We start from the raw sequence: 23,410 nt of genomic DNA on the forward strand, positions 1-23,410 counted from the left end.
GTTCCTGTTGTAAGTGCTTTTTGTAAATAAAAACGTGTGTTTTGGTGATCTGTGCATTTGTGAGTGAGCCCATCCGTGTCAAACATATTTTTAAATATTGGAAAATGGCTGTTTTAGGTTGTTATTTTTTTCAACAGTTGAAAATGCAAATATGTACAAATATGTTTATATATATATATATATATATATATATATATATATATATATATATATATATATATATATATATATATATATATATATATATATATATATATATTATATACACTCACCGGCCATATCCCCCACACCATTACACCACCACCAACCTGAACCGTTGATACAAGACAGGATGGATCCATGCTTTCATGTTGTTGATGTCAAAATCCTTTAGAATGTTGCAGCAGAACTTGAGACTCATCAGACCAGGCAACATTTTTCCAATCTTCTATTGTCCAATTTTGGTGAGCATGTGTGAATTGTAGCCTCAGTTTCCTGTTTATAGTTGACAGGAGGGGCACCTGGTGTGGTCTTCTGCTGCCATCCACCTCAAAGTTCAGCGTGTTGTGCATTTAGAGATGCTATTCTGCATACCTCAGTTGCCTTGTTCAAAGTCATTTAAATTACCTTTCTTTCCCATTCTGATGCTCTGTTGGGCAGGTGTATCTAATAAAGTGGCCGGTGAGAGTACATACATATTTGCAATTCCAATCATATACATACACATGAACAAACACAGACACACAAACATATACTTTTTTTGCAATATTTTGAAGTATATTTTGCATATATGACATTATATGAAAATAAAATTATATATATATCCAAAAAATAAATGTGTCTTTTACTTAATTTTCTATGTATTTGCCATATGTCAGATTTCTATGCGAGCGTCCCATTAAAATTTGGCAGAAATTCAATTGGACTTGCACATACTATTCTTAGAGTAGCACAGTTCAGTATGATCAGTGACAAATACAAAGACTTATGGGGTTAAAACGTGGCATTTTTTGCAGTCCTTGTACCAATGATATAGTAATTAAAATGGCTCATGCTGTGTAAAAACATCATGCCCTAGAGCATATACATTTTATATTTCCTGGACATGCATGTCACTATCCTTAGGGGACATAAGTCATATGTGTAAGATATTAATGCCAACAGACAGCAGATGTACAACAAAAGTGCAATAGCCTGTGCATTTAAATGCTCTTTTTTTAATTAAAACTGCGTGAAGTTAATGTTTTTACATTTTGAAAATACACCATTTCAATGCTGTGAAAACTATAGCTTTGGGTTATTGTGCTAGTCTGGAAGCTCATCTGTGACAAAAGTGTATAAACTGAAATGTGATTGTGTCGGCACAGTTTAACCTTGTCAATGTGCCATTTAACACAAGAGCCAACAAAACTGCTGTATTTAAGACTATATTTGCATATGTGATGATACATTGTGATATACAGTGAGGCAAATAAGTATTCAACATGTCACTTTCTTCTCCCAAAACATTTCTAAGGTGTCGTTGATTGAAATTTTCATCAGATGTTGGTAACAACCAATTAAATACAAATATGAAAAGAAAACAAATCTAATTAGTTTACAAATGAAATCATGTGTAATAAAGTGAAATGACACAGGAAAAAGTATTAAAGACATGAAAAAAGAAAGTTATTCAGCAACCATCGGCCCATCGTCATTATAAATGAATATTAGCTACTTCAGTCTAACATCTACACCAGGATGATGCATATCATTTCAGCAAGACAATGATCCAAAAAACAGCAAATGAAGCTTTCAAATGCTTTCAGAGAAAGCAAATCAATCTGTAGAATGGCCCAGCTAATCACCTGACTTGAATCCAAAAGAAAATACAACATAAAGATCAGATTAGATGACCAGACCCACAGAACCATCAAGATTTTAACACTCTGTTGAAGTGAGCAATGAACCTGAGCAAAGCATGTGACTTCATTCTACAGATAAGAGGCGTCTTTAAGCTGCTCTTTTGTGTGTGTGACCCTGCACCACAAAATATGTATATAGAAAATTTATATTTATACAATCTGAAAGTCAAAAAAAACAAGCTTTTGTTAGGAGTTTGTTTCTTAGGACAGGACAATATTAGTCGGATGTATATCTGTCTAAAAATAAGGACAATAATAATCTGAGCATTCACAATTAAGAAAATTGCCTTTAAGGTTGTTCAAATTAAGTTCTTAGCAATGCGTATTGCAAAAAAAAAAAAATAACATAAATTAAATTAAATGAAAAAAAAATTAAACTCATGAAACAGGATTTGTTATATTAATGATTTTTTTCAATTACTTTTGTATTGTATATTTATGCAACACAAAACTAATTTTGTGATCCAGGGTTACATAATTAAATATAAACTTGAATAATTGAATGAATAGACTGGTTTATCTGTAAAGAATATTGTAATCCACCTGCATTGTGTTATTATGCAAAATACCATAGTAAAACTATTATAAATAATAATAAATATAAAGTATAGTGTATATAATGCAACCCTTACATTTCAAACATTATATTTAGAATAGATACTTTTGGCTTGGTTACCCTTTCATATGCTACAATATGTGCCCAACATAAATATGTGCTTATATATTTCCTAACCATGCGTATGTTTGTGTGAATTGTTTTAGTTTGTGCTGTTCCCTTTGATAAAATATCATGAAAGACACATTAAAATATATGCCGTGCAGAATCTCTGCTCATTTTTTGTGTTAGCTTTAGGCTCACATAATTTCTTGCTTTGAATGTGTAATTTTGTCCCCATTATCCTTTCTCATTCGTGTAGTTTCCACGTCCCTATTTTTCCAGGAATGCCTCAGAATGGTGTGAATTTCAGGATCTCTGGCTAGAGAAATGTGCTCTGCCTGAGGTGTTGTGCAGTTAAGACTTCATCAGGCATGCTGAACTTTCAGAAGGGGCACTAATAGGAAATCTCCAAAGCAATGTGATAAGAACAGGCTTAGCTTGGTCATGAGGCGACATGCCTGTTTACACAGCAATGAGGTGAGCATAGGGCTTACTTCAAATTAATTACTTTCTGCAGTTCTCTCTTGCATGCCAGTGGGCTGTCATATATCTGTACTTTCCTCCCAAATTATATTTTCCTTTTTATTACTGTATTCGATCCAGGACTTGATAGTTTTAAAGGGATAGTTCACCCAAAACTGAACATTCTGTTATGATTTACTTGTCAGTTGTTCCAAAGCTGTGTGAATTTCCTCCTGTTGAACACGAAATAAGATGTTTGGTCACACTTTGTTTTGATGGTCCGTTTGTTCAATTTAGGTTATATTGTATTAACATGCCAACTAATTCTTATTAGATTATAAGTAGACTGTTGGGGTCAGGGTTAGGGTTATTTTGAGGGTTAGTGTAAGCTGACATGTACTTGCAGTTTCTTTTAGTCAGTTAAATGTCTGTTGAATGAGTAGTATAAACAGATATTAAGCAATAATACTCAAATGGACGATCAAAATAAAGTGTTATCAGATAATGAATAAAGTGGGAAACCTGTAACCATTGACTTTCATAGTATTTGTGTACCTACTATGGAATTCAGTAGTTCCAGGTTTCCAGTTTGTGTTTAACAGAATAATGAAACTCATAAAGGGTTGAAACCAACAGTAATCTTTCATTTTTGCTTGAACTATCCCTTTAAGATTCTTAGTAAAAAAAAGGAAACATTTCCAAACATTTCTTCAGAACTGATAGATGTTTATTTTAAGTGCTGATAGCATTTAACTTGGGATTTAAACATGTAACCTAATATGGCAATTTGGGGTCGATAGTCTTATAACGCTCTCAAAAATAAACATTTCAAGTCAGGTTGTCATAAAAATATGTTTGGTTCCCTAAACAATCCCTCAGTGAACAGTTAAATACCTTTATCTTTTAAAAGTGTAAAAAACATTCTAAAACTATTCCCACTGTGCAGTTGAACTGTATCATGGACATAAAAGCCATCAATTCCCCTAAATAACCTTTGTTTTTAAGTGTGTGGAATGTAACCAACTTTAAAAACAGAGAACAAATATGACATTCAAAACTATACATTGGCTTGTTTTTGTCTTTATCGTAGTCTAAGAACATCTTGCAACCACTAAAATTGCCCTTGGGGTCTGCATATGAGGAAAAGCACATCTGCCTTATATTAATAGACTTTTAATTCAGAGCGGGAATGTCTGTTTTGAGGTAGAAATAAATGTGCGCAATCTAATACATGACAGTTTCAAATACACCAAAAAAGCCAGCAGCAAGCCAAAAGTAACTCATAAAATGTGTTGCCACTTGTCTAAGTCATGTTTGTACAAGATGAGAGTCCACAAACTGATGCAAGAGACTGATATCCATCATTGTAATGGACGACAGTAAGTTTCGAAAGATATAATAATGTCAAATGCTGCAACCGACCTACCAGTGCTCTTGTGAATCTGCATCATATGCTGACACTGTAGGGGTGTAACCACGGTGTCCTTTCATACCATAGTCATCATCTACGGTTTCATACCATAGTCATCTTCGTTTCTAAGATTCCCACCTTCCACCCCTACTCCTCCTCCTTTTCTTGACTGGTGGCACGGTGGCCCAGAGGTTAGCACTGTTGCCTCACAGCCAGAATGTCACTGGTTCTGGTCATTAACAAACCAGCAGACGTTTCTGTGCGGAGTTTACACGTTCTCCCCATGCATTTCCCCCGGGTCCCCTATTTTCTTTCCACCTTTCAAAAACATGTAACTTAAGTTAATTGACTTATCCAAATCAACACCATAGACATGCACTTAGCAAGTAGCTATCTCTTAAGAGCAATCTCTATCTGTTCATTAGCTTCTACAGCAGGGGAGTTCTCGAGTTCTACCTGAGCTCAAACTCCTCTCTCACCTTGCAACGGGAGGGAGCCCCGCGCTCGAGGATGTTTTGAGCTCAGGGCTCTTTTCCAGGACAGCATGCCAAACAGGCTTTATAATCAATCATCAGCTAAGTGTGAACTCTTAAATTATTATTTTTAAGTTACTGTGAAGGTTGGGTTTAGGGTTAGGGTGGGGCATTTAAAAATAGAATTTATTGGGTAATTTAATAGATAGCATAAATAATACTTGGTAAACTACTGTACGATACTGTGAAGGTTAGGTTTAGGTTTGGAGTGGGGATAGACGTTAATAAAATACAATAAATTGGAATTTAATAAATAATTTAAATAATTCTCTGCATAGAGATAAGCCAGATTATAATATTATATTATATATTATAATAATATTATATATTACATTATATATTTTTTTAGGTGTGACTTTTTAACATTCTGTAAAGGGTCTACGGATGAAAAATAGCCATTCTTGGCTAATTCTGGCACATTTTACAGTAATGTTTATTAATGTGCATTGACCCTGTAAACAAATAAACTAAACTAAACTAAAAAAAATATATATATAATAAGCCAAATTCCTTGCATTGGCCCTTACCCATCATGGCCTCCCAATCACCCCATCCACTGAATTGGCTCTATCACTGTCTCCCCACTCCACCTATGGCTGGTGAGTGACGAGCGCACTGGTGCCATTGTTCTGTGCCTGCCATTGCATCATCCAACTGGATGCTGCACACTGGTGGTGGTGTGGAGAGACCCCCTCATGATTGTAAAGCGCTTTGAGTGTATGGCCATACACAATAAATGCACTATATAAATACACATTACATTACATTACTGTTGAGAAGAAACTATTGAATAAAGTTGTTATTTTTGTTTTATGTGCACACAAAATGATTCTCATAGCTTAGTTATATTCCAATTGAGCCATTGAAGGCATGTGGAGCTCTCAGATTTAATATCTTAGTTAATATTCCGAAGATGAATAAAGGTCTTAGGCATTTGGATCGACATAAGGGGTGAATAGTTAATAAGAAATGTATTTTTTTGTGTGTGAACAAACCCTTTCAATTACTGGCCACTGGTGTTGCTATTATAATTTTTTTGCTGAGGGGTTTCTGTCCAATTTAAGTAAGATTGAAGTACAACTGTATTTATTGTTTCATCATTACTTCTGATATAATTGAAATGTGTTTAAAATATTCAGAGTGGCATTAATGATAAAACATACTAAATAGTTTCTACTGTAATATGTCTTATGTATTGCAATATATTGATAACTGCAAATCTGCACTGAAGATGCCATTTAAAACATGTTAAGTACTAGCTTTAACATCAAACTACTGTTCAATTTAATCATAATAATTTAAAAGGCTAATTGACTTCAATATTATTTGTTTTTCCTGCTTGACATGCTTTAAATTGCTAAAACTTACAAAACATAATGATTTGCTTTTTCCTTTATTTTTTCTGCTGAACACAAAATTTAGTGAAATGTTTTAAACTGGTAACCACTGACATCTATATAAAAAAAAAAAAAAAAAAAATATATATATATATATATATATATATATATATATATATATATATATATATATATATATATATATACTAGGCTATAGAAGTCATCGGATACTGGCCATAGGCCAATAAGTCATTTTTGTGTTCATCAACAACCTTAGTGAGTGTACAGTATGATGACAGAATTTTTATTTTTTGGGTAAAACATCCCTTTAACATTTACATGTATAGAAAAGTGGCCTTTATTTAATTTATACATGCACAAAAATGTTTTGATGGGTACCTATTTTACATCTTTTTTTTAAGAAATAAGTCTTTTGTGTTTCCAGAATATGTCTGTAAAGTTTCAATCAAAACACCCATCAGATTATTTATTTGACCTTTTAGAACACTGAATTTTCTGTTCTGAACAACATGTAGCTGTTTTTGTTGCCAGTGCCTTCAATGCTAGTTCTCCCCACCCACCGTTCCTACGTGCCTGTCAAGAGTATGACCTAATCTTCGCCTCTGCTGCATCAGATAAACAGCACAGTGACAGACATGAAGGAAGCAGATCTCACCTAAAGTTTGTGAGAAATACTATAGTAAGAACTTTTCCATTGATTATTTGATGTTGTTGTTGTTGGAGTTAATGAGAATGCTGAGTAACACACAATGTCATTACAAAGTTCACACACAAACACAGAGGACACACACACACATGGTATGCGTTTAACTTTGCACTGTTTTTACACGGCAAATGTGACAGGATACACATTAATATCCACTGCTGTAAGGATATCTATTATGTTAATGTACAAAATAAACCTGATTTAACATCCATGAACTATTGAATCGTCTTCTTTTATAATTGTACTGACAAGCGGCTGTGGTGATAAACTAAAGATGGTAAAATCACTGTAATTTATTACAAACATGCACTGTTTTAAAACGTTTTTAACTTGTAAAACAAATTTTTGATCACACTCGATCATGATTGATGATAACAGAGAGCTGAATAGATCTTTTAATCCCAGTTGCTTTGCGTACATCCTGTCTTGTTGATATGATTATACACGTTACTACAGAGACATGGCAATACACAGCTTTAAATCAAAACGGTGGTTGGGGAAACCGCACTCCTACGTCACGTTGCGATTGGCCTTAAAATGGGAGGGTTTGGAGTCCTATTTTAATGTCAGGAAATTTAAAAAAAGAGACTTGCTGTGTTTATATCACTTCAACATGAATGTGTTCACACTATTACACAGAGTACTGTCCGAACAGCTTACAAAAGATGATTTTCATCATAGGTGCCCTTTAAATTGTACATATTTAAATATATCACAATATAGGCTAATTAGGTCCACTTTCCCTTCGCAAGCTAATTAGCTAACACTCAAAACAATCAGTGGTCAATTAAAAGCCACATAAAATGATTCTGATAGTAACCAGAATAACAAGGCATTTTTAGCTTCCCATTGAACTTAGCTGAGCAAAAGTCACAGAGGACATTGTAAGTGCCGTCAAGTCAATTACCTCTCACCAAGACAAAAAAAAGACACATGTTGAGAATAGGCTAATTAATCCAATAATGACAGTACGTGTTGAAATGTGGCCTGAATAGATGACGATGATGTGATAAGAAATTAATGCATCTTGACACCAGCCGTGTTATTGTATGTGTATGCGTGTGTGTGTGTGTGTTTGTTTAACACAATTTCCTCGTTAATGAACCCATTCTCTGCTTCAAAGGAAATATCATTTACATAGCTGGTGTTTTTGTTTTCTCTGCGCAATCCTCTGTTGGCCTTTTCCAACACGGGACTTGAAAAATCATCTCCTCCTCCTTACAATCTGGCCATTCCACTGAGGGATAATTAGCTCCAAATTGTGGACTTTAAAAACGTAGAATGAAATAAGATGAGAATCCCGTGGAGATACAAAGCCGGCATTGTAATGAGGTTTGCGGGGATGTGAATCAGCATTGGCACGCAGAGATCTGTGAATGAATGTCGACGTGAGCCCGTGGTGCTGATGGTGCATATATCAACGCCATCATCATTGAAGAGGTCAAAAGATAGTCTTGGCTTCAAAAAAGGCTTCATAAATAAACAAACATTTTTAAAAATAGCCGCAAGACGTACATCTGAAGGCGAGGTTGACATTTCGGTGCGTTTTTCCTGACCTGGCGTCGGTGATTTGGCAACTTGTTTGTAGCATTTGAAAGTCAGTTACAAATGGCAGACCAAAGGGGGAGAGAACAACAAACAGCAGTGGGATCAAAGCTAATCCATCAAAGTGTGTTGGAAGAGTAAATTAGTCTGGGACGGAAAGATAACTTCATATTAGGTCTGTTCATTACTCCCTGTCTGCTCTGGCCTTATGTAATGGCAACTTATTCCATTTGGATATATATTGATATCTCCTATGAAGTGAATTAGGGGAAAGTCATAAGATGTTTGTTTTTGTTTATTAAAGGTAGAATTATTTTTATTTTTTGCGACTGTTTTTAAGGTTGTGAAATTTCATGTAGTCTGACTACTAGATTTTAAGAAATTTTATAGATTTTTTTCAAATATGATTTCCTAGAATAAGGCTTACATTAAAAAGTTTTTAAGACACCAAGAGGTGTAAAAAACCCCCCCACCAAAACAGCACTGAATGTGTGTAAATCTCTGAGGTTTAACTTTTTTTTTTTAATCAATTAATTCTATTTTTACATTTTAAAAATATGACATATTTGGTTAATAACAGGGCTGGACTATGTGGCTTAAAATCTAAATCTCGATTAATTGAACATTTTAACTCGATTAGGGGGTAACGGATCACGGTTGATTAGTGATTTGATAAAATGTTGGCGATTTGCATATATTTATTAATCCTTCGAATCACTGCATTCAAATCTGAAAATGCAAAAATCAAGAAAGAGACTGAGTCTTTAGTCTTTCGAGTTAGTTATGAAGTTATAAACAGTGCAATAACACATTAGTACTGGCATAACAATTTATAGTTTTGATAAAACCACTGATGTTTATAGTAAAGATTAAAATCATATAAATTTAAAGCAGTCATGAATGAAAGGTGTAGGCAGCAGTTACATTATTTAATAAACAACAAGCCATCAAAAACATGCCATTGAATAATTCTTTAAAAATGATACATCTAGCAATGAAACATGAAGATTTATGAGTGAATAACTATGTCATTTATTGAAAATGAGACTAAAAATAAATCTGGATTGTACAAATTATAATGTTAGATTTATACATTTAGCGTTATCAGCAACTGTAGTAGTAAACAGTGTATTTTTCACAGTACTAAATATTTTACAGTTTACTTTTTTCAGCAGCTTATTTAGTTCTGTTTGTTAAAACCAAAAGTGTCTTGCAGTGCTGTGTTTGTATTAAATGGAAAGCAAGTTGCATTTGTCTCCTCTTTTTGGCCGATCTGAAAAATTGTCCGATCTGTGACTAAAAAAAAACACAATTTGATCTGAACCGTGAGATTTGTGATCTGTTACACCACTAATTAGGATTCATGAACGATTATATTATTTATTTATTTATTTGCCCTCACAAGTCAGTGACAAGTTTTGTACAGTTAATATGCTTACAAATTAGTTATGAGATTTCTGAATGAAGGGTGCATCACTTTCATCACTTGAAAGAAACACTATCGACTATCTATGATTATTATACTGAAAATCAACATTGAACAACTGAAATTGAAACACAAATTGCCTAAATAACTTGCCCTTTTGAAAACAAACAAATAAAAATTTCCTTTGTTTTTCATATTTAAAGTATAAAATAAGCTGTCCTGTAAATAATATTTTTAAGGGTGCATTTCTTGCATCTTCTACAAACAAACATTTTAATGTAAATAAATAATCATTTTATTGTAATGGAATATATGCCATCTCAAGGCATCTCTGGCACAGCTTCCTATCATAGCAGTGTAGTGCAAAGTAAGGGTCATGCATAGGTCCATCGTTCTACTTGACCAGAGATCAGATGTGGCTGCAAAGTGGCTAAGGAAGTATCAATCAGCCCTTAACAGAGCTGGGTCACGTGACTCCACAAACGGTAGGGAAAATTATTGAGAAAAAAAAAAAAATCGGCCTGGAAAAATTAGATCAGTTATATGTTCTGAATTACTAATTGTCATTTAAAATCAGTGTATTGTGGAGTCTTTATCAAATTATTGATTTTCTTTCATTGTTACAATACCAATTACATTCAGTTGGGTCATTAATATCCAATAGCCTCTTTTTTTTTTTTTAACAGATGCAGGAATTTCACCCAAGTCATTTAAAAAGCTTAATTTATTCCATTGCTTGCATTTATTTGCTTTTATTCATTTAAAAATTGGGTGTGCATAATCATATTGCACTGACCACAAAAAAATAAAAAAAAGTTAAAAATCACTTCACTCCAAAAAGACATCAAGACACCAAAAGGTGTAAAAACAAAAAAAAAATATTACAACAGCATTCAATCTCCATAAATCTCTGAAGTTTACAAAAAAAAATATATATTTTTTTTCATTCATGTCATAGTTTAAAAATATGACATATCTGGTTACTAATAGTGATTTAAAGTTTGCATTAAATGAGTGTATTGTGGAATCTTTATGAAATTATTGATTTGTATTTATTTTTACAATAATTTAGATGATGATAAGGATGATTAATCTTCTCCTATTATTAAATCTAACAATAATAGTGTCAATTTGTGGGATTAATAAAAGCCTTTCATCAATTAATTGATTTGTAGCCTATATTTATTGCAAATTTTGATGATGATGATTATTGATATAATTGTTTCTGGCTATTGTTTATTACTAAATCTAATAAAAATAGCAATAAAGTATAAGAAAACACATTTTTAATAATGATTGTGAAATATAAGGCATATATGTAGCATTTCATGTGAAAGTTCTGCAACATTATATATTACCAAATTGATTGTCATTTATAAAGATGACATCAAAAACTGTTTTTCGACAAAAAAATTGACATCATTTTGTTGATATTATTTTTATCATGAATTTTATTCTTTTTATTAAACCTAATTAACCTTTACTTACTAATAACAGCTACAATAAATAATAATAATATATAATAATAATAACAATAATGATAATAGACATATTATACTGTATACAGGGTTCCCACACTTTCATCAACAGCAGATTCAAGGCCTTTCAAGGACTATTTAAAGCACCATTAATTTTAAATGAAGCAACATTGTAATTCATACCCCAACTGTACTTAATATTTCACTTAGAATTAATATTTATGTTAAAATTAATCATTTTAAAAAGTCATGTTCAAGGAACTTTAATACAATTTGTTGAATTAAATACTGATGCAATGTGTATTGTTTATTATTGGACAAGATTTAAATTAAAGAATTTTAGAGAATTTTAAGAATTTCTCACTTTTTGTTCTGTTTTTGACAGTTGAGCACAATTGTTAAAAATGAAACCTTAAACAAATTTAATTTCAAAATTATTTCAAGCCCTTTTAAGGACCTGTGTTTGTTTTTAAGCACTTTCTGGGCCTTGAATCCATATGTCTAAAATTCAAATACATTTAAGGACTTTCAAGAAGCTAGGAAACCCTGTTTATATAGCCTGGCAATGTACTGTTTTTCATTTATGTTTTTTTACAAAGTTGTTCTGTTGAATGTTGCTTTCTTTTGCTGTTATAATTCCTTTTAAGTCCAGTAGAGTGCACTGTTACATCACACACACACACACACACACACACACACACACACACACATACACACACACACACACTGCATCCTTTTTAGCTTCATTCTGCAGATCATCATACTACCATCGCCCGGTTCTGTCAAAATTTAATAAAAACTACACATTTTTTGCTCCATTTTGCCTCAGACATTCATTATGTTACAATAAACCATTACATGTTTGCACACAAGACACACCATTTCCAATTCTAATAAGCACACGCTGACTATGTTTATAATGAATGCATCGTGAGTCACTGAATCATGAAATCAAAGCGTCTTGATGCCTGCAGAGTGAAGCTTCGCTCCATACCTCACCATGACCACCACACTTGCCATTTATATTCCTGTCTTTCTTACTTTTTTCAGTGCTCCAGTATATACAATATGTAATGAAAAAGAGAGAAAATCCAACAGCATTTTACATCTGACAAGCCAAAAGAAATGCGATAAATAATTCACAGATTAGAATCAAAGACAGTGACAAACTTAGATGGCCTAAATGTACAAGAACAGATTTGTTTTTAATATGGAAAGAGAAGTTTTGCTCAGTGGGTTAGTGTGTCTGCTTAACCTGTTAATCTGATAACCTGCTCAAGATAAACTTTACCCAAAAAGAAGAAAAAAGTATAATGATAAAGGAATAGTTCATCCATTTTTTCACCATTTATTCTTCTTCAAGTGGATCTAAGCCTTTAGAAGTTATATTTTGAAAAATGTTATAAACCTTTAACCATTGACTTCTGTAAGAAATCAAGACCCAACTTCTCTCTCTTGTCACAATTGTGTTCTATGGTCCTTTCTTAACAAAGAGCTTAATTATCATAGAGAAAAGTTCCTCAAGTTAGGAATTTAAATAAAGCCTTTGGAGTGATAATTCACTAACTGTAGCGTGGGAAATCTAGTGAGCCATCAAGAACCATCTGTTAATCAAAATGGAATCTTTTAACCTCATCTATTTTAAACAGTGAGTGTTCTCAAGTCCATCAAAGATCTGGGAACACAAGAATAACACCTTATTGTTATGCCTAATTTACATTTAAGGAAAAACCATGTTGAGTGAGACTACCAAAAGATCTGCCATTGTTCTTACATTCAAAGAGAAACCTTATTAACATGATCAAATGGGAAGAAACTGTATAAAATGTCTGAACAGAGACTCATTGGGCTTCATTCAGACTCCGGTGAACCCAATACTGTGTAATTTGTTACTACTACTCTGGAATAAAACTTGTTTATTCTTCAAGACGTCCTCATCTTTTTTTCTTACACTTCCATAGAAACAAAAAAAGCTATGCAAGTAAATACGAAATATGTTTGTGTTTAACAGAAAAAAAGAAACTCAAACAGGTTTGGAACAAGTGAAGACTGAGCAAATGATGACAAAATGTTTAATTCTTTAATGATTTTTAGCTGAAACTGTGGTCTGTGGTAGTAAAATGGAAGTCAATGACCAACTGCACTTACAGAGGCAAAAACAACATACAGAACAAAGCTAATGTCTTTGGCCCCTAATGGAACATGTATGTCTTAAGAAGCAAAATGATCATTCTGTGAAAATATCCAAACATTATTGACAGCACTGAGTGCATTGCAAGCTCTTAACCTGATTTTGCTTAATAAGCAGACGATTCATCTAAATGCATTAATTATATTTAGGTTCCTACTAAGATGTTGTAATACTTTTTTATTTTTAACAGTTTATTTAATACGACAACAAAGATAACAAATTAAATAAAGTTAGATATGCAGTAATTGATGTGTATATGTTAAAGGGCACATATTTTCCCATTTTACAACATGTAAGATAAGCCTTTGGTGGCTTCAGAATGTTTGTGTAAAGTTTCAGCTTAAAATAGCCATCAGATAACAACATCAGCCTCCAGAATCTGCCCATTTTGGTTTCTGAATAAAGTGTAGCTGTTTTTGTAGCCTGTGGCTTTAAATGCAAATGAGCTGCTTCGCCCTGCCCACCACTCCCATGTGCATGTCTGCTTCTCGTTACAGAAGATAAACAGCCATCAGTGATAGAGACAGACACAGATGAAGTTGAAATACAGCTCATTAGTCAAAAATCCCACTTAAGTTTATTTGATGTATTGGTGGTGGAGTCTATTCAAGCCTTTCTGAAATGATGAGTCTCACACACAAATGCTGTTTGCAGTACACAATAACACATATTAGCTTTTACAGACACAATGCAGCTGTGGTGATTGTAGCAGTTAGGAATTACATAGCGATTTTTCCCTCTTTATTACGAACATGCTCTGTTTTAAAAACATTTTAAACTACTAAAGAAGAGAAATGTTTGCTGCGTCCTAATTTGCATACTTTTTGGATGGAAAAATATAAACTTTAGAGTGTGTAACAGAAGCTTTGGGACATACTACTTCCTTGTTAACAGATCATTGTGTTGCTTTATTATGAGCGCTGTCAATCATCCACACGTCATCCACATTTCTTTCATATTTAATTTCCTACATTATTGGATGGATGTTATTATTGGAGAAGCAGCAGCAGGTTAATCTGCCATTCACGAGTCTTTCATGCAGAGAAATCTCCTCAGGTCTCTAAATAATTTTGCATTCAGACGTTACTGTCCAAACACGTGTTTATATAAGTTCAGCATTGTTGTTGCAGATGAAATAAAACACAGAAAACCCGATTTAAATATTTTGTAGTAGGTTAGATATTAATCAACAGTCATTAAAACATCTTTACTGAAGCCTCTCTACTCTCGCACGTTTATCTATTTAATATCTGTAGTCTATTTACACTTTGTAGTTCTAATTGAATTCACATCCAACACGAAATGTATTGTGGGCAATACCAGTGATTAAAACTTTTACCAGAGATAATAAAACAATCCGGGAACCTTTGGCATACTCTTTTCAACATACTACAATTAGGGACATACTAATTCTATTTTTAAATACTATTTAGGATGGATAGCATGTAAATTAGGACACAATTGAATTTCTATCACTCCAATACGACAGTGGGCACACTATAGCTACACACAGTTCTGTCTAAACAGCTTACAAAAGTTGATTCGTTATAGGTGCCCTTTAACCGAGACAACAAGTTATTACAAAAGGTGATTTTTGTGAGTTGTCAGTGTGCATGTAAACATGCTCATCATTGCTTTTCATCCACGGTCTTGGCAAACAGTCCTGAGTGTGTTTATATAAAAATCCAACATGGGCAATCTGTGCAAAGTCAATGTTTTCAATTTAGATTTTTATAGGTTCCAGGAAAAGTACAATTTAGCTGAAATTACAACAATGGTTGAAAAGAAAGTGTCAGTTCACGTGTCAGTTTGCAGCCACCCATGTCATTATGCAAGAAGCTCATGTTCCAGATTTCAGAATGGTTATATTGTTGTACATAACAATAATGTTCTTGCAAAGACTGATTATTTTGCTTCATAAGACCTCAATGAATCAACAGGACACACTGGGTATTGATTTTGAATTACCTGTATGGCTACATGTTTTTTGACTCAGAAAGTGCCTGTAGCCATTGCCTAGCATGAAATACCAAAAACCATGTGCCAAAAAACTAAATACCAAAAACACCTGCGATTTAATAAATTAACAGCAAATTCAAATTTCTGAGTATACAATTCCTTTAAAAACGTTAGTTCTACAAAATACGCAGAGCATCTAGTCACACAAAGGACAAAGAAAAGTGCTTCAGTAAAAGTAGTAAAACATACTAGCGCATGCTGTCAAGCAGGAAATACCCATTAAAATGTGCACATCCAAACCATACCACTAAATCAAAGCAAGAGTATATCCTATGTAGTGTGGGCCTTTAAACTCAGATTTCTCAGCACGTCCTGTCTGTGTATTTTGTATGAAAGTGAAAATGGAGAACAGGGGTGGGAGGCGGGGGCGACACATAGAGCGATTCATGGCTTCGAGTCAAAATCCTGAGCCCTCAGGGACAGAACGGCCTCTCACTCTGTGCTGCTGCTTTATCTGCGCTCAGCTCCTTCATAAGCCAATGTGCTGCTGGGTCACATGATGCAGATCACCAAATGTGTCCCGCTTAGTTCATCCAAACTTCAAAACTGCTTTTTTAGATTCGTGTACAGTTATTCTAGCAGTCACAGAATCATTAGTAATTGAATGCTTTCATGCAGGTTAAGTAAACCAAATTACTAACTGATTCAAATTACAGCATGTCAAAATAAATACAGTTGTGTCTCTCCTCAAGGGACTAATGTTTAGTAGTTTTTTCAACATGCAAAATATGTAAGTAGCATGACACAATGGGATCATTCATTCATTTTCTTGTCAGCTTAGTCCCTTTATTAATCCAGGGTCGCCACAATGGAATGAACCACCAACTTATCCAGCATGTTTTTTTACGCAGTGGATGGCCTTCCAGCCGCAACCCATCTCTGGGAAACATCCACACACACACTACGGACAATTTGGCCAACCCAATTAACCTGTACCGCATGTCTTTGTATTGTGGGGGAAACCGGAGCACCCGGAGGAAAGGGAGAACATGCAAACTCCACACAGAAACGCCAACTTAGCCGAGGTTCGAACCAGCGACCCAGCCACCTTCTTGCTGTGAGGCGTCAGCACTACCTACTGCGCCACTGCATCGCTACACAATGGGATGTTTCATAATAATATAAAACTATGATATTGCTGACACAATAAAACAGAAATAAAGTGATTGACAGGATTTGGTTGTTGAGGTTTTTTCAAGTGAACCATATGCTCATTTAAGAACAACAAGACAGGTAGAGTCACATAGGCTAACCAGCCATTTTAGGACAATTATATGCTCAGTTGTGCAGAATGATTACAAATTGCTCTCAGAATTTATGCTTTATGCTGTAGTATCCCACTTTTATTCACTGTTGGGGAAGCTACTCCGAAAATGTGTACAAGCTACTCATCAGGAAAAGTAGCTAAGCTATTTTCTAACTACTACAAGTACAAGTTCCAGAAAGTGGCAAGTTACATTGAAGCTACTTTTTCCAACAAAGACATTTATTCAATTATTTTCCTTCAGCTTAGTCCCTTATCTATCAGGGGTCACCACAGCGGAATGAACCACCAACTATTCCAGCATAAGTTTTACACAGAGGATGCCCTTCCAGCTGCAACCTAGTACTGGAAAGACCTATAGACTCTCGCATTCACGGCCAATTTAGTTAATCTAATTCATCTATAGAGTATGTCTTTGTGACTGTGGGGGAAACTAGACCACCTGGAGGATACCCACGCGAACACGGGGAGAACATGCAAACTCCACACAGAAGTGTCAACTGGCCCAGCCGGGACTTGAACCAGTGACCTTCTTTCTGTAAGGTGACAGTGCTAACCACTAAGCCACCATGCTGCCCCCAAAGGTATATTTTACAAAAATGTGAATAATTGTAAGCTAAATTAATTTTAATTAAATATTTGGAACTCAAAACAGTATGATACAATTATAATGTCAAAGCTTGATGTTTTATTACACATAGTTTTCAAAATTCTAATTATAAATTTTATTTTAACTGCTGTCATTTGTAAATTATTATTTGCAAAATAACAGTAACCAATAAATTACTAAATAACTACTAACTATTTACTAATTTATTTATTAACTTAAATGGTAAATAACCATGAGATTTGTTTTCGGTCTTGGTTAAGCTGCTTCTGACCATTGCAGGTCCACTAAATGGCATGTAACTGTTGCCAATCTACTCCTTTACTTGCTGGAAAATAGTAGCTACAGGAAAAGCTACATTGTATAAAAAGTAAGGTTATCTAATGCCATGCTCCTAAAAAATGCAGCTAAAACTGCTTTTGTTAGAAAAGATTTCTCCAAAAATAATTAGGACTTGTCTTAAATAAAAAAAAAAAATGAAGCTACGGCCAATTTAGCTAATCCAATTCACCTATAGCACATGTCTATACATTGGAGGAATTCCACATGATGAGAACATGCAAACTTCAGACAGAAATGCCAACTGACCCAGCAAGGACTCAAACCAGCACCCATCTTGAGGTGTAAGTGCTAACCACCGAGCCACCAAATCGCCCCAAGGTCAAATATATATATTTTTTACATTTATTTTACTTATTAGCTTCGCCAATTGTTATCAGATTAAATTTATGCTTAAGAACAGTGTTTATAAATGGAAAACATCCCAGCAGACACTTTGCTGTCAAATAGACATCAAAAAACACAATGCAAATGAATTTAATGCCAAAACCATTATGTCCATTTGACATCCACACATTGGTGCCCCTTTGACCACCAATATAATGGCATAAATAGTGTTATAATATAAAAAAAAAAAAAATTACCAGAAGGTTTTAATTCCAAATGACACATTTACACTGTTTTTTTTGTTATACCGACAATGCATGTAAACTACCTTGATGTCAAAACTTCATCAAATTGTCTGTCCTCTTATCGAGTTATGACAAGTCAAGTTGATGTCATTTTAACATCAAGGTGCCCGCTGGGATCTGCCATGGGCTTTTTTGATTTCTTTAAGGAACTGCTGATCTGCTGAAGTTTTCACACACAACCATCTCCAAGGTTTAAATAGATAGGCATAAAATGAGAATCTATCCAGTCAGCTGTAGGTGAAGATGCTTTGTTCATTTTAGAGGCCAGAACCAGTGATCAAACTTTTAGCCTAACAAATTACAACACAGAATAATCTAATCTAATACATCATACTCAAAAACAATCATGTGAAAGTACAATTACTTGCCCAAAGAAAATGGAGCGTAAGTAGAGTTAAAAGATCTGTTGTAAATATGACTCAAAGTATGAGTAAAAAGTAGTCCTTTTAAAAGAACTCAAGAGTAGTGAGTATTGAGTATTACGCTGATGCGTTTACATGCAATTTGTGCAGGGATGTGTAAACATAACATTCTTTAGAGCATTTTGGGATTCAGCCATCATAAAGTAAACATCCGCCATCTTCTCATCAGTGACATGCAGTCTAAACAGTCTCTGGGTCATTGTGTGTAAAGATTTTAGACATCTTCTTGGACATTTTTAATACCTCCAAACGGTTTGCTGCATTTATAAAGTGCCCATGTCTTTAGCTTGTCAGAATGCTGCCATTTACTTTCTATGAGCGTTTTGATTAAATGGGAATAACAAGACTGATTTGTCTACTTTGGCCAATGCCCATTAGGCATGGGACGATAACTGTTTTCAAGGTATACCACGGTTTGGAAAAGTCAAGCTATTAAAACCCTCAAAAGTTTCTATAATACTGGTCTTAAGGTATGTGTAAGATATTTTATTCACTTTTTTATTTTATTTTTTAGGACAACAGTATCTCCAGCAGAAAAAAAAATATCCAAAGATGCCATTTTAAATTATAAAGAAATTTACAATTTAAAGAAAGCAGAAGTCAATGATTCATTTTTATTATTAGCCTGACATGTTTTGTGTTACAAAATATTTTAAATCTTTCAAAAAATAAAATATACTGTTTTCAAAGGGGAAAATTTTTTGTTTTTTACTCAGACATTTAAACAGAATATATTTTAGAGCAGCAATCCCAATACTGTGATACTTTGAAACTATGATATTTTTATCCAAGGTTACCATACTGTCAGAATCTTATACCGGCCCATGCCTAATCCCCATAGACAAGAAACAATAAAGTAGTGACTGCAGGTTGAAGGAAAATAGTAGAGTAAAAGTACAGATACAGCACTAAAAAATTTAAAAGTACAAAAAGTACACATTTTTTAAAACGACTTTGTAAATTACAATTCTTGAGAAAAACTACTTAATTACAACAGTTGGGTAGTTGTAATTTGTTACTTTACACACTGAATACATGCAAACATACAAAAATAAATAACTGCAACTGATAAAAAGACTTTAGCCTAAACAAACTCCATTCAGGTATCGATGAAACCCTACTGCTTAGCTTTGCAGGACGCAAAAAAAAATTCACTCAGTCTCACTTTCTTTCACACACATTCACATAATCTTTTTTTAATAGCCTGTAGTCTGTTTAGTGTAATGAGACCTGCTTGTGTTTGTGTACAGCCTTTTAAAGGCAGATTTGCTACATGACCAGAAAAATGAAAACACCTGGTTTCACCTTCGCCAGGGGACACTTTCATTTGTAGCATATTTGGTAGCAAATAATGAGCTTACCTGACACAATTTTTTTCTTTCCCTGCTCTAGGTGTTTTCACAAAAAGTGATTTCTATCCACTTAGAGCAGATAGGTTTGATTTGATGGATCTTAAGTCTTGAGTGGATCATAATCCTGTTTCCTGAACTGTCACTTAAACAGGCCCGGTCACATGGCAAGAGGATTATCCAGACTCTTAAGACATCTTCTTCTGTACTCTGGAAGAATGTGAGATAAAACCCCTTGATGGAAGGAACAGACAGCATGAGGAATCACTTTATGAGGTTGGAGTAGAAGTCTATGCATCGATCCAATCTAAACCCATTAGCTTTATCTAGAGAACAAGTCTGAAGTTCTCCACTGGGATTATAAGAGAAAAAAAAAACGGCCTGAAGATACAATAAAGACTTAAACTAAGAGAAAAAGTATACAGGAAACTATACTAAAAATGTATACAAATACCTTGTAATTAAGTAAGTTAAACCTATCACGTGATTCCAAATATCAATAGTACAGTGATAATGACCTCTGGTGTTGAGGGAGTGACATTACATCAGTAGCACTTTGATAAGGTTTTTCATCTGTAACACAACATCAGTAATTTTTCTTATTTTTATTCTGTTTCATATGAGTTTACCACTTATAATATGGTAAATAGTAGTCGTAGTTTTAATTTTAGCAAGGTGTTCCCAAAGGAAACATGTTTTAAGGTCTGGAATAAGAATAAGGTGAGTATCCTTCATTTCACTCTCCAACAGTGTGATTGTGTAAGATTTTTTGCAGACAGTATATCCAGAACAACTCATTTATCATGCTCATTCATTATATTAGGTGTCCATAAAAATGTTTTTCATCTATCAAAGCTAAACTGGCTTCACAAACCATTCAAAGTGTCTGTTTTTTTTTAAATGATTACCAACTAATCTGATTACACTAATTCACTCATTAAAATACTGCTAAAAGCCTTAGCGGATGCCTGAATTCATGATTTGCCAAGCTGATATAACAGAGATGTTCAGTGAGACTCCCTCTGTATAAAAATACAGAGCAGATGCATAAATCTGTTTGAAATTAAATGAAGAGGCTTGAAGGGGTGCCAGCGCATGCAGGCTATATTGCACTGATGCTCTTCGACATGAGGAGACTATTATCTTAAGGGCTGGTCCACAATTCTCAATGAACACTGAAGGGGTAAGACATTGATGACACATTGATAACACATGCTATTAACACATATTTGTAAATATAATATAAATTTTTACAACAGCTATATTTACTTAATAACCTTGATATTCAATCACAACAGATGAAAACATTTGTTATTCTGACCAGTTGTTATTTTCATAATGAAAGAGGTAATTTCTTATAGTTTTCTGGATTTATTAAGTAAATATTTGAGTTAAAGTTAACTTATTTAATATACATTTAATTACATTAGTTCCCTGTATACATGTTATAAAATAAATACAATACAGTCCTACTATATAAATTATTTTAAATATATTTTATATGAATTTCGTTAAATGTAATTGTTAATTTTATCACAATTTTATTTCCTTTTTCATCACATATTGGGTTTTGCTGGATCAGTCTGAGCCATTTGTTGTCTATGGTAAACCATTGATGACAAAATTTTTTGCAATAGTTTGCAAATTGAGAAATAGACCACATTTAATCATTTATTTATGAGAAATAAAACAAAATGAGAATAATATATTGTGTATAAACTTACAAGACAGATGAAAGGGCATGAATAGCCTACTATCGTCTGCACTTTATGCTGAATTTCGTTTGAGAACGGCACAAAGCACAAGTGTAGATGGGATACAGCAGCGGGTTTTCACGTCAACATAGCATACTTTTTGTGACACTGTTCAGCTAAAACTAATATTTTTTTCAATACTGTGAGGGGTAGGTTTAGGGATGGAGTGGGTTAAGACGTTAATAAAATACAATCTAGTTGGTAATTTAATAAATTATTTAAATAATTTCTGGCATAATTGCCGTTCATACATTCCTATAATGTTTGGGTTTAGGGCTGGGGTAAGAGTAAACGGTAATAAAATACAATTCATGGGTAATTTAATAAATTATCGTTAACCTCCGCCGCAGCTGTATCCCTTATCAACAACCGGCACAAAGTACCGATGCTCATGCTGCCAAACCGTGCGTGCGAGAAAGCTAGTCCACCTGCTTTCGTCGTTACAAATAACGAAGGTAGGATTGAATTTATACATGTAGCGACATTTGTTTGTTAAGAATTAATCAGAATGCCTCCTCCCTGCTGAAAACACAGCTGAAACCAGACTAGGCAGGTTGGCTGGTTTTAGCTGGTCGACCAGCCTGGTAATAAGGGGGAGGGGGTGGTGTGACTCCCGTTTGGAGTCGGTAACGCTTTCTTTTACAACCCGCAAAGTACCGCATAAGTACAGTGAAATTACAGTGTACTTTTCTGTACGTACTGTGTAAGTATAATGAACGTATGTGTAGGTATAAGGGAACAAACCGTAATGTTTGGGTAATAAGGGGGTAACAACCAGATGTTCATCACGAAAATTACCGCGTAAGTACAGTGAAATAACGGTGTACTTTTCTGTACGTATTGACCTTATTCTAAAATGCGGAAGTGCGCCTGTTTTCGCGATTGTCTTAGAACTTCCGATTCAGTCGCCTAAGGGAGAAATGACTAGGAATAATAAATGGCAGAAAATGGCCAAACTACTTGCTCAACAAACAAATGTTTGCATGACTACACAGACCAAGTAGCATAATATAATAAGAAAATATTAAATTGCAACATCAAGCAGCGTAACGAGCAGTTTTTAACGTCAAAAAATGAATGAAAGTGAATGTGACCGGAAGTCGCAAGACAAAAAGATTCAAATGGCAGCGCCCACTTGCCAGCTGAGAATAAGGTGAATAGTGTAAGTATAAATAACGCTTACTTGGGTATAAGGGAACAAACTGTAATGCTTGGGTAATAAGGGGGTAACAACCAGATATTCAGCATGAAAAGTACCGCGCAAGTACTGTGAAATAACGTTGTACTTTTCTTTAAATTGCAAAAGAACAAACCATAATGTTTGCGTAATAGGAGAGTAACAATAAGATATTTATCAAGCAAAGATCCGCTTA

General features: G+C 34.1%; 1 protein-coding gene across 1 annotated transcript in view; it reads right to left on the reverse strand.

Moving 5' to 3' along the window:
* cd37 (CD37 molecule) overlaps positions 1-20,789 on the reverse strand; it is a 75,365-nt gene extending 54,576 nt beyond the window's left edge. The window contains exons 1-2 of the mRNA XM_073917288.1: positions 20,738-20,789; positions 20,296-20,517 (exon numbers count right to left, since the gene is read on the reverse strand). The gene's annotated coding sequence lies outside the window, so the exon portion shown is untranslated. The remainder of the gene's footprint in view (positions 1-20,295; positions 20,518-20,737) is intronic.
* Positions 20,790-23,410: the final 2,621 nt, after the last annotated feature.

Source organism: Danio rerio, chromosome 12 (assembly GCF_049306965.1).
Source record: "Danio rerio strain Tuebingen ecotype United States chromosome 12, GRCz12tu, whole genome shotgun sequence".
NCBI classification, from domain to species: Eukaryota; Metazoa; Chordata; class Actinopteri; order Cypriniformes; family Danionidae; genus Danio; species Danio rerio.